This window comes from Nicotiana tabacum, chromosome 13 (genome assembly GCF_000715075.1).
Source record: "Nicotiana tabacum cultivar K326 chromosome 13, ASM71507v2, whole genome shotgun sequence".
NCBI classification, from domain to species: Eukaryota; Viridiplantae; Streptophyta; class Magnoliopsida; order Solanales; family Solanaceae; genus Nicotiana; species Nicotiana tabacum.
Genome location: NC_134092.1, coordinates 45,425,414 through 45,437,244, shown reverse-complemented (window position 1 = coordinate 45,437,244; position 11,831 = coordinate 45,425,414). Strand labels below are relative to the sequence as shown.

Below are 11,831 nucleotides of genomic sequence, written 5' to 3'. Positions count from 1 at the left end.
CCAATATATGTCCCTCTTCTCAGCAAGCTCTTTGACATCAGGCTTGAGTTGGCTAAGCTCAGCCCAGTACCGGAGAAAGGTTTCATGGCGGAGTACCGAGGCCTACAAAATGTGGAAAAGAAAAGGCATTAGAGTTATCAAAAACTAAATTCGAAGATGAAGAGTGTAATAACCCATTAGCCGGTTCAACGCCTGTTGTGCTTCGTTGAACAAGCATGGAACGTCTACCACATTCATTTTCGCCTAGTCTTCTTCAGTTACCAGGCACCAGAGGTAGCTAGCTACCCCGACAGGGGCGGAAATAACTCGGGCATCTTCCGGGACGGTGATAACAACCGATCGCTTCCGACCAGGATCCATGCTCGGAGCGGGGAAGCGGTTGATCAACCTTGGGCTCGAGTTCAGCCTACCAACCTCCGAGGATGGACTTTTCCTTGGCACCTCTAAGTCACCCAACCCGGAGAAGTATTCCAAGGCGGTTGAGTCCACACCATCAAAGAAGAAGCGAAGGGGATCGTCCGCTCCATGAACCCTTTCGGTTGATCGATCCTTCGTCGCTCGGGCTTCATCTAATATGGACTCTGTAAACGCGGGAGATACCAAAATTTCTATAAATCCAGGCGGGTCGGAGCCGATGTCTTGAGGGGTCTCGCCCCTTACCTCTGGATCAGCCTCATGAACTTGAGAGGGATTAGCCTCAGTTATTTCCTCCTCGGCTGTCACCCATTCCTCGAGGACAGGCGGCTCAAAGGCCACCAAATGTTCGTCCTCATCGGGCTCGTCCCTGAGCCGGTAGAGTAAGTCTGAGTCAAGCACTCGGGAGCTGGAGCTTTCCTTTGGCTTACGAGCCAACCTTCTCCTCAGTTTCTTTTTCTCTGAGCTCGGGGAACTCGGAGCCCTCCTCCTTTTCTTCTCTCCTGATCCAGGCAACCCCAAATCAGAAGGACCAGCAGGCAGATCTTCGCCCGCTACCAAGGGCCTAAGCTCTCTCATCTTAGGTAAGCTTGCAAAAAAGAGAAGAGAAGCAATGAAGACGTAGTGTTGAAAAAGAAAGTCTAGTGCTACTTATTGAAGAAAAGGAATCTTACCGTGGGAACGGGCCTCCCATCGGCCCTTCCAGAGCTCGTTCCACGAGCGCTCGGCATAAGGCATTTGCGAACAAATGCCCCCAATCCGCTCCTTGAGCCGAGGAATGACGTTTAGGACTCGAGTGAGGGCTGCACCACACCAAATACTGATGAGAAGAAGGAAGATAAAACATAAAATTGATATTTAAAAGGGAGTTATACTTACGTGATACGTTCCGCTTATCGGGGAATGGCCTCCACTCGGCAGGGATCAAGTCTCCGATCCTCACCTGGACAAAGCGTCCCTGCCAGCCCCGATCTCGGTCCTTGTCGATACTTGAAAATTGAGCTTTGCTGGCCCGACGCACAAGCTTTATCAGTCTCCCCCCCGGAAGATTCGGGGACTATACAAGCGGAGTAGGTGATCGATGGTGAACGTGCATTAGTCGATTTTGTTCACAAAGAATCAGAGGAGAATCAGAGGAGAATCACGATACTCCACAGTGATGGGTGGATCTGGCCGAGGCATATTTCATACCTCCTACATAAGTCCAAGATGACCAGGTCCACCGAGCCCTATGTAAAGGGATAAGTGTAAACACTCACATATCCCTCAACATGGGTAGCAATATCGTCTTCAGGCCCGGGAATCACTATGCCCTTATCCGTCCAGCCACAGTCCTTTCGAACCACAGGAAGAACATCCTCAGTAATGGAGCAGATGTACCGTGACACCGCCTCGCAACGGCCTTGAACCAAAGAGGACTTTTCAACCTTGAAGTTGTCATTAATCGAACACCCCCCGGGGACTAACATTTTCAAGAGGGGTTCGACTGCCGGTTCATCAGTGGCCGTGTCCGGAGCAGACCTCTCGAGGACAACCACATCAAGGACAGTTTCCTCGACCTCAGTGGTCGGCTGTGAGGCGGAAGAAGTGCCTTTCTAGGAAACGATTTTGGAAGTCTTTGCCATTTTTATTTGGGTAAAAGGTTTGATAGTGTGAAGGAAGATGAGGATATAAAGAGTCAAACTTGCTGAGAAACGCAAGCACGATGGTTTAAGTGAAGGGTAAATGAAAGATTGCAATTTGAAGAATGAAGGTAAGAATATTGAAAAATGAAGGGAGGCACTAATATCTTGAAGGATCGAAGGTAGAAGCTTGGTCACAAGTAAAAAATGAACGAATGAAGGAGTATTTATAGAGGCTTTGAGCCGTTTCGCATCCAGGAACGACCTGCCGATTGCTTGTGGTCATTATGACCCGACTGACGGGACTTTTCAGTTTCTTTGTCGTTTTGGGTCACGACGTGTTGAAGAAGGGATCAAATAACTCATGTCGTTCCTCGTCGTTTCCGTAAAACTTACTCTCCGAGAAATGAGGCGACTGTCTGTATACGGGTGAAACCGGGCCTACAGGACACTCCGGTTTCCGATAAGGTAAATCAAGCAAGAGGCGTGATGATAAGGAGCTGGAATCGAGGCAAGGGTCTCATCGAGACAGGGTCCGGGGGCACGACGCCCGCCTTCGGGAATATCAAGTCCATGACCACGAGATCGATCAAAATCCCAAAAGACTTCAGAGAACATTATCGGGCAACCGAACACGATTAACAGAGGGTCGTGATATCCGTGACCAGCCGGGTATCACGGCATAGATATCGGTACGTACCGGCGAAAATCCGGTGATTAGTTAAACGGATGATTTTTTTACCTTTTATGTAATTATACCTAGATTAGGACTTCCCTACTATATAAAGGGGGTCTGATTATTCGTTGAATAGATTGTAACACTCATACCAAGGCAATATACTATTATTTTTCTGTTATTCAAAGTTCTTACACTTGTTGATTAGTGTTCCATTACTATAAGTCTGGGATCTAGGATGGATATCTCATTAAGGCTGCCGTCGAGTCCAGAATCATCCTCTTCCCCTTGTTTTCGAGTGGTTTGGCAATTTATTATATTTTTTATCTGTTCAATCTAGCAATATTTACCGTTTATATTGAATTAATATACGTAATCTTAAAATCACTAACAAATTTAATTATTATCCGTTTTTTAGGGCGAACAGTGGTAATGAAATGCAAAAAATCAACTAATATATACGGAGTATTTTTTGCTAAAAAGGCAAACAACTTGTAATTTCTTTGATCCTATTTTTATTTCTCATCATAAAAGTAAGTTTGGGAAACATGTATATCTTCGGATAGGCGGAAAGAAAGACAAGAAGAAAAGAAAGTCATTATTTGAACATTTCATTGCTTAAATGTAGAAGAAATTATAATCAGTATACTGTAATTTCAATCTCAGTTCGATTTAATTTGGTACGACATTTTTCTCACACGTAAAAGATTGTCATCATCATTTTGTCCCTTCGGGGACATTCGATTATAAAAAAATGGTCATCATTTTTAAGAATGTGATTAAGGTGCTTTTAAGTCAAGTTAAACTATATATATTACAATTATTGAAGTTCTTTTGTTTGATGTATGAAAAAATGGAAGAAGGATAACAAAAAAGGAATATTAATATTAATAAAAAGAATGTGAAAAAATAAATAAAATTAAAAGATAAGTGGGCAATGTGCATTCGGACAACGGAACAAGTACACCTTTATATCGTAAAAGAATATTGTAATCCAGATGATGCTTAATGACGATTAGCGACATAATCAATCACGAGATAAAGTGTCGTATTCCATAGCGAAGCATTTCACAATGAAAGACGCACAGAGAATGCAGAGGCCATATTTATATACAACTCGTCCGAAAATGTAACCACTACGATTGAAGAAAAAGAAACTCAAAGAAATGTCTAACAACGAATTAGAACCCATGGAGGCAATGGAGATTCATTTGGAAAAGTCAAGCGCGCTTCAAAGATCGATCCAAGGTACTCAAATATATCTGCACAACAAGGTGAATGCATTTTCATTTTACTAAATGAATGAATAACACGACGTGCATTTATCGATTTAGTGTAAATACGACGTGCGTGTGAGAGTGCATTGCCAATGATTTATGAAGCTTCCGTCTACTTTTCCTTCATTTCCGTGGTCTGATTTTATGCACGAAGGGTGTATACGGGTGAAATCGGGCCTACGGGACGCCACGGTTTCCGATAAGGTAAATCAAGCAAGAGGTGTGATGATAAGGAGCGGAATTGAGGCAAGGGTCTAGATAGGGTCCGGGGGCACGACGCCCACCTTCGGAAATATCGGGGCCATGACCCTGGGATCGGTCCAAATCCCAAAAGACATCAGAGAACATCATCGGGCAACCGAACACGATTAACAGAGGGCCATGATATCCGTGACCAGCCGGGTATCACGGCGTAGAACTCGGCACGTACCGGCAAAAATCCGGTGATTAGTTAAACGGAAGGTTTTTTTTTATCTTTTATGGAATTGTAACTAGAGTAGGACTCCCCTACTATATAAAGGGAGTTTGATTGTGTTGAGGTTTTTGTTATTTAAGATGAAATAGTCTTAAAATGAGGGTGAATGGGAAATAGAGGGAAAAATAAAATTTTTGAGTAAAATTTTAAGTTTTCCCCTCTTGACAATAAGACATTGTCCTATATTGGAAGAAGAAAAGATTTTTGATAGGTATATATATAATTGCTCTTCTTGTAGCTTTTAAAGAGTTAAGAAGAAAGCAAGCCTTGCGCCGTCGTCGTCGCTCGCTCTGCTCGGCTCGGCTTCGGCTTCCAAATTTATTTGTTAATAGTAAATATTAACGTAAGATTATCCGCATTTGTAACGGATATGTTCCAATCCGTGTATTGACCACCAGCTGCAATAGCAGCCGCCTAATGCTCTTCCCACCATGGCTGACTGTTATAAATATGTGCAGCAGCTGTTGAAGAAAGATACACCAAACTGAAAACGCTCAACTTTGGCTATACATTGCACTTCTTCCTCTCAGCATTTCTATACGATTTTCTGAGTTTCTACTCTTTTGTTCTTCATTGTTTTAACTTCAAACAAAGCTACTATAAGTGTGATTTACTACCGAACTTTGTGTTCGCTGAAACACTGGGGTTTGAAGTACCGCTACACCAGTGTGTGATTCGTTCTATCCTGGGAGGAAATAATCCATAACCTTGGGTACTAGGAGAGGATTAAATTCCTTAAGGAAACACTGTGAATTCAGTGGGCTCGAATTAATTACTGTTTCATTACGATAACTTATATTTTCCAGAATTATTATTTACAAATACAGCAATATTGGCGGGACTAACAGATTGTTCATTAAATAGATTGTAACACGCATACAAAGGCAATATACTATTATTTTTCTGTTATTCAAAGTTCTTACACTTGTTGATTAGTGTTCCATTACTATAAGTCTGGGATCGAGGACGGATATCTCATTGAGGCTGTTGTCGAGTCCAGAATCATCCCCTTCCCCTTGTTTTCGAGTGGTTTGGCAATTTATTACATCTTTTATCTATTCAATCTAGCAATATTTACCGTTTGTATTGAATTAATCAACGTATCCTTAAAACCACTAAAATATTTAATTGTTATCCGTTTTTTTAGGGTAAACAAAGGGTTTCTTGATTTGGTGGCAACTCATGTTTGGTTTTTGTGTAGAAAATGGCTCAAACAACGCAGATATTGTACAAACAAGCCGTTAAGATCAGATCGCCAAACGTGCCGAGGAACATGAACGATTTACTAACAAGGTAATTTGCACCTCTACAACGCAACTTCACTCCTACCCAACACTTGCACACCCTTCTACTGTACGGAGTTCAATGCCAGTATAAAAAATATTTATACAATCATGTGAATTATGAGTTAATTAATTACAGTTAAATCTGTATGATAAGCATTAATTGATAACCTGTAAAAAACTTGTAAGTAACTTTTACCTCTTTACATTAGCAGAAGCAGTGTATAGTGTATACACACACATACAAGGTCGGTGCTGAAAGCAACAGATTCTGATGAAACTATTGCTTATACACTGCGTCCACCCTGCCTTTAGGTTATGTTGGTAGTGGTCCTAATCAAGATTATTGTGCATTACTGATTGCTTGTGTTTCCTTTCTGGCTAATTGAATTATTTCTTGAAAGTATTTTGAAGTTATAGTGGTTGTACTAATGATGTAATTTGCAGGTTTCTCATCTCATGGGAGTTCTTATGTTTGGGGCGTTTTGCTTTATTTTGGGTGCAAGTGAGTATATTATTTTATTTGCTTATGGAATCAGTCATTTTGCTTGTTTTAGCCATATTGACAGACACAACTTTATTGGCTGCACAGGGCCACAGGATATTCGATATGTTTACTGTTTTTTCTACGTCACCTTTGTTCCTCTTCTATGGATTTACTACTGATTCAAGAAATGGCATTACTATCTTCTGCTAACCCAATCATCAATCTGCCAAATTTTTTAAATTGGACAAAAGTGTAAGCGCCATAACAAGTAGGGAAGCCCACAATGTCTCAAATGAAACATAATGGTTCCAACTAGGAGAAAGGACAATAACTATGCCATCACTAGATAATTTGCTTCTATATTGTGTAATTTGAGTTTGGTTTTGTTCTTGCTGAACTTTATGCTATTGATTTCTGCTCTACATTTGTTCAGATCTCTCCCTGAATTGCACGATTTTCAATCTATGTACTGTAGCATAACTGATTCCTGGAAGTAGTTTTATTTTTTATTCTTGTTTTGCAGGACTTGTGTTATTATGCAAACACAATTTTCTTAATCATGCTTCTGGCTTTTCCTACAAATGAGAGGTTTTTCATGGTTTGTTTCTCGTTTGCAGAAGTAAGCATCTTATACGAAGGTTTATTTTAAGTTTAACTTCACTTTTGAAGATTAATTCTCTAAATACAACTGCAGGGTCGACTAGCATGGGCATTGATCGTTTGGCGCTGTAGCTTAGTTTTTAGTTCAGTTGATAAAACTGGCAGTGTCTTCATACATCTTTTACCTGGTAAGTGGACGGTCCTTCTATCTGACTGTTGCTATCGTAGAAATTTAGCCTCTTAACTACAGAAGTCAATGTACGGTTGTATGGACAAAAAGAACTGTCAGTGCTGTTAAAGACAGTGCATTGTTTTGAAGTAGTCATGCTTACAGTTCATTGAGTCCCCTCATGTCTTCCCATTTTGGCTGTGGTTTGAGAGTGAGTAAAAATCAGGGATATGAGTCGAGTATAGCTCTGTCAGAGTTCGTGTTGGACTGTCCATTTTGGCATTTAATTTTTTTCTCACGGTTTTGTCCCAGAATATTATCTTGGCGAGATCTTTCATTACATAATTAAAGCTGTTTTGTGGAAGTTAAGATTGCTTTTTTAGGACTATTTCTTTGCAAAGTTATTGTTCTTTTTCCAAGTTTGCTGTATGGTACTTGATTGTTGAACTGGATTTCAGGTTCTTGTGTCCTTTACATCTAGGTGAAAAGTATGTTTCCTAATTTTAAGCGCCAATCCTGTCACAGAGTAAATTAAGTTCTTCCTAGGTTGTTCTGTGTCTGCTGCTACAAATGAAGCAACCAAACAATTTCTAAACGCAAAGCTATATACTCTGCCTCAGCAGAAGAAGAGCAATAGTGGGCTGCTTCTTGGATTTTCAAGAAACAGGGCAGCCACCAAGAAAAAGAACATAACCACTAACAGACTTCCTCGAAGCAGTACAACCAGTCCAATCGGAGTCACAATACCTCGTTAAAGAGAAATCAGGAGCAGCAGTAAGTAAAAGCCCCATATCAGGAGTACCAGCAACATATCAGAGAACATAGAACATGATAAGCGGCTTCAAGATGAGGCACTCTAGGGGAAGACATGAACTGGCTGAGGTGTAGCACAGTGAAAGAGAGATCAGGCCGAGTGTGTTGCAAAACATTTAGCTTGCCAACTAGTTTTCTATATAAGGAAGGGTCAGATAAGGGAGCACCAATATCGGCAGAAAGCTTCACATGAGAAGCTAAAGGAGAGACCACAGGATGAACAACAGTACAATCAAACTCGGAAAGCAAATCCATGGTAAACTTGTGTTGGCAAACCAGGAACCCCTGAGGGTGTTTCACTATCTCAAGTCCAAGAAAATAGTGAATCTCACCAAGATCTTTAATTCTAAATTGGGCATCCAAAAAGGCTTTAAGAGCAGTAATTTCAGAAAGATCATCACCAGCCACTAAAATGTCATCAACATAAACAGCAACCACAGTCAACTTTGAGTTGGAAAGCTTAGTGAACAAAGAGTAGTCATTCAAACTGGGATGAAAACCTTTGGACTGAAGAGCCGAGGACAACTTGGCATACCATTGCCTTGAGGCTTGACGCAAACCATAAAGAGATTTGTTAAGCTTACAAACTAGTGTAGAGCAAGAGTTAGGAGCAGCAGATTGAACAGAGAGACCGGGGGGGATTTTCATATAGACTTCTTCATCTAAGTCACCATGTAAAAAAGCATTATTTACATCAAGTTGAAAAACATCCCAATTTCTCTTAACATCCACAGTCAATAGACACTTAATGGTGGTCATTTAACAACATGAGAGAAAGTCTCATTGAAATCTATCCCTTCTTGTTGAGTGTCCCCTCTAATGACTAATCGAATCTTGTATCTTTCTATAGAATCATCAGCCCTCTGTTTCACTTTGTAAACCCATTTACAAGGAATTGCTTTCTTGCCACAAGGTAGAGGGACAATGTCCCAAGTATGATTCGCCTCTAAAGCCTGAAATGCTTTCAGCATTGCCTCCTGCCAAGCATGGTTTGAAGCAGCCTGATAAAATAAGTGAGGTTCTTGCAAACAACTCTCAGAAGATAAGGAAGGGACCCTAGGAGTAGAGACAGAGGTGCAGACATAATCAGAAAGGTAAGGTGGGGGAGTACTGGTCCTAAGAGATTTTCTGAGAACTGGAATAGAAGAAGAAGATTGTGCAATGGGAGTAGGAGAAACATAAGAAGTAGGGATGGAAGGGGAGGAAGGACCAGAATGAGTAGAAGAATGAGGAGAAGTTGGGATACGAGAGAAGGAAGAAACTAGATCTGAAGGGACAAAAGGAGAAAACAGTTGTGGAGAGGAAGATGAACAATAAGGAAATACATGCTCACAAAAACTTACATCCCTGGAATAAAAAATACTATGATTAGAAAGATTTAACAACTTGTAACCCTTCTTCCCAATGTTATAACCAAGAAATATAGATGTAGTGGTTCTAGATGTGAGTTTGTCCCTATAGGGCTTAGGCACAACAGCAAAGCACAAGCAACTAAAGGTCCTCAAATGAGAAAAAGAAGGAGCAGAACCATGCAAAAGTTCAAATGGTGATTTGTGTTTGAGTAAAGGTGAAGGAAACCTATTAATCAAGTAAGTGGCAGTCATGACACATTCTCCCCAATACTTAAGAGGAAGTTTGGACTGAAACAACAATGCCCTAGTAATCTCGAGTAGGTGTTTATGCTTCCTTTCCACTACACTATTTTGTTGGAGTGTGTGTGAAAAAGAAGTCTGATGCAGAATACCTTGGAAAGAAAAGAAAAAAATGGCTTCAATACTAGATCCTAACTCAAATGCATTATCTGATCTAACTATTTTAACAACGGTAGTGAACTGAATCTGAACCATAAAGATGAAAGATTGTAAGACAGTGAATGCATTAGCTTTAGATGATAATAAATGTGTCCATGTAGCTCTAGAAAAATCATCTACAATAGTAATGAAATACCTAAAGCCATTATAAGTCTGAGTGTGATAAGCCCCCAGAGATCGACATGAACTAGTTGGAAAGAAGAAGTAGAATGAATTGAACTTTTAGGGAAAGAGAGTCTTTGCTGCCTAGCCATAGGACAAATAGAGCACAAAAAAGTTTGTTCTTAGGTAGGTGATCATGTAAAAAGGAAATATTTTTCATTTTAGCAAAAGGCATGTGTCCTATCCTCAAATGCCAAGCATGATCAACAGATAAAATAGAGTTTGGAACATGAGCAGAAAAATTAGCTTCACAATCAGAACTTTGCACAGAATCAGAAAGTATAGAACTACACTTATTTGTATTAGTCAGATTACTGGCAGTAATGGTATTTACAAGAGGAACTGTAGAAGTAGAAGAAGCAAGGTAATCAGGATAGAGGATCCACAGGCCCTTCTGAATTTTACCAATTTTCAATGGCTTCTTCAGAGAAGGGCACTGCAAAGCACAAGAAGAAGAAGTGAAAAGAGCATCACACTTCAGATGAGTAAGTAATTGAGATAGGAAAATTAGATTATACTGAAAAGCAGGAACAAAAAGAACATCAGGAAGTAAGACATCAGAAAACAAGGGTAAGGATCCAGTGCATGTGACCTTAACCTTATATCTATTTGGTAAGGTCACCAGATAAGGTAAAATTAGTGGTTTTATGTTAAGTAGTAAAGATTTATGTGGGGTCATATGGTGAGTTGCACCTGAGTCTATAATCCAAGGACTATCTTCTCTCCTAGAGAAATTGCAAACAATGAAACTAGAATGACTATAATCAGGAGCTCTAACAAAACCTGCAAAATTGGCAGACCCAGAGGCAAACTCCTGAGGTGCTGGAGTAATTCTAGATTGCTAAAGCAGGGAAACAAGATGGTCATACTGCTCCTTTGTCAAGTTATGACTCCCAGTAGTAGATTGAGCAACAATGTTACTTGAATCAGTACTATCAGCATACACCATGGGCTGAGCTTTAGATGCCTGAGCACATGCAACTGTCCTCTTATACTTGTTCTGAAAAGCAGGGTTGTTGAACTTTGGCTGAAATCCAGAAGGAAAACCATGCAGCTTGAAGCATTTCTCTATGACATGACCCGGCTTTTTACAATACCTGCAAACTAGATTTGCATTGGGCTTCCTCGAGGAGTCAAATTGTATTTGCTGAGTGTAATTATGAGGGAAATACTTTTGAGGATAATTTTGAGGATAAGGTTTTTGTGTTCCAGTAGAGAAAGCTACAGAATTAGAACTGAAGGATGGGACAATGGCTTGGACTTCAGATTGACTCTCATCATTTATGAGCATAGAGTAAACATTGTCAAGATCAGGCAAAGGCTTCATCATCAATATATTTCTTCTAATAGTGGAGTATGACTCGTTAATCCCCATCAAAAATTGATGAACTTTCTGTTCCTCATCCAAACGCTGAAAATTCTCTTTGCAACCACAAACGTAGTCTGGATATGCAACAAAAAAAGAAAGCACATCCCATAATTTCTTAATCCTGTTGAAATATGAGGCGATACTAGAAGAATCCTGAGAGATAGAGGAGATCTCTTTACCGATTTGGTAAATCTTTATTCCACTCGCCTGTCCAAATCTCCACTCAATTTCCTTCCAAAGCTTCTCAGCAGATTCTGTGTACATGACAGTTTCTCTAATTTCCTTATCTAGACTATTAAGGATCCAAGCCACAACCCTATCATTAAATCTAATCCATGCATCAAAATCAGGAGAAGTAGGCCTAGGTTTTGTAATAGTACCCTTGATCATCCCCAATTTATTTTTACAGGACAAACCTAACAATATTCCCCTTCTCCAGCTCCCATATCTTGTCCCATTAAAATTTGTAGTAACTAAAATTGTGCTAGGAGAATCAGAGGGAAGGAGATACAGGGGAGATGAAGGTGCAACAGTAGAATTATCACTAGCACTAGAACTTTCCTCAGATGTCGGAGCCATATCACACAGAATAATAGAAATTAGGGTTTTAAGAAAACGGTATTACCAGACTTCTCCAAACATTCGAAGAGATAAAATGTTCGGTCAATCTCGT

The 11,831-nt window shown here is 40.2% G+C and overlaps 1 pseudogene; it reads left to right on the top strand.

Moving 5' to 3' along the window:
* The first annotated feature begins 2,139 nt into the window (after positions 1 to 2,139).
* On the top strand, positions 2,140 to 7,313 carry LOC107809331 (glycerophosphocholine acyltransferase 1-like; annotated as a pseudogene).
* The last annotated feature ends 4,518 nt before the right edge of the window (positions 7,314 to 11,831 follow it).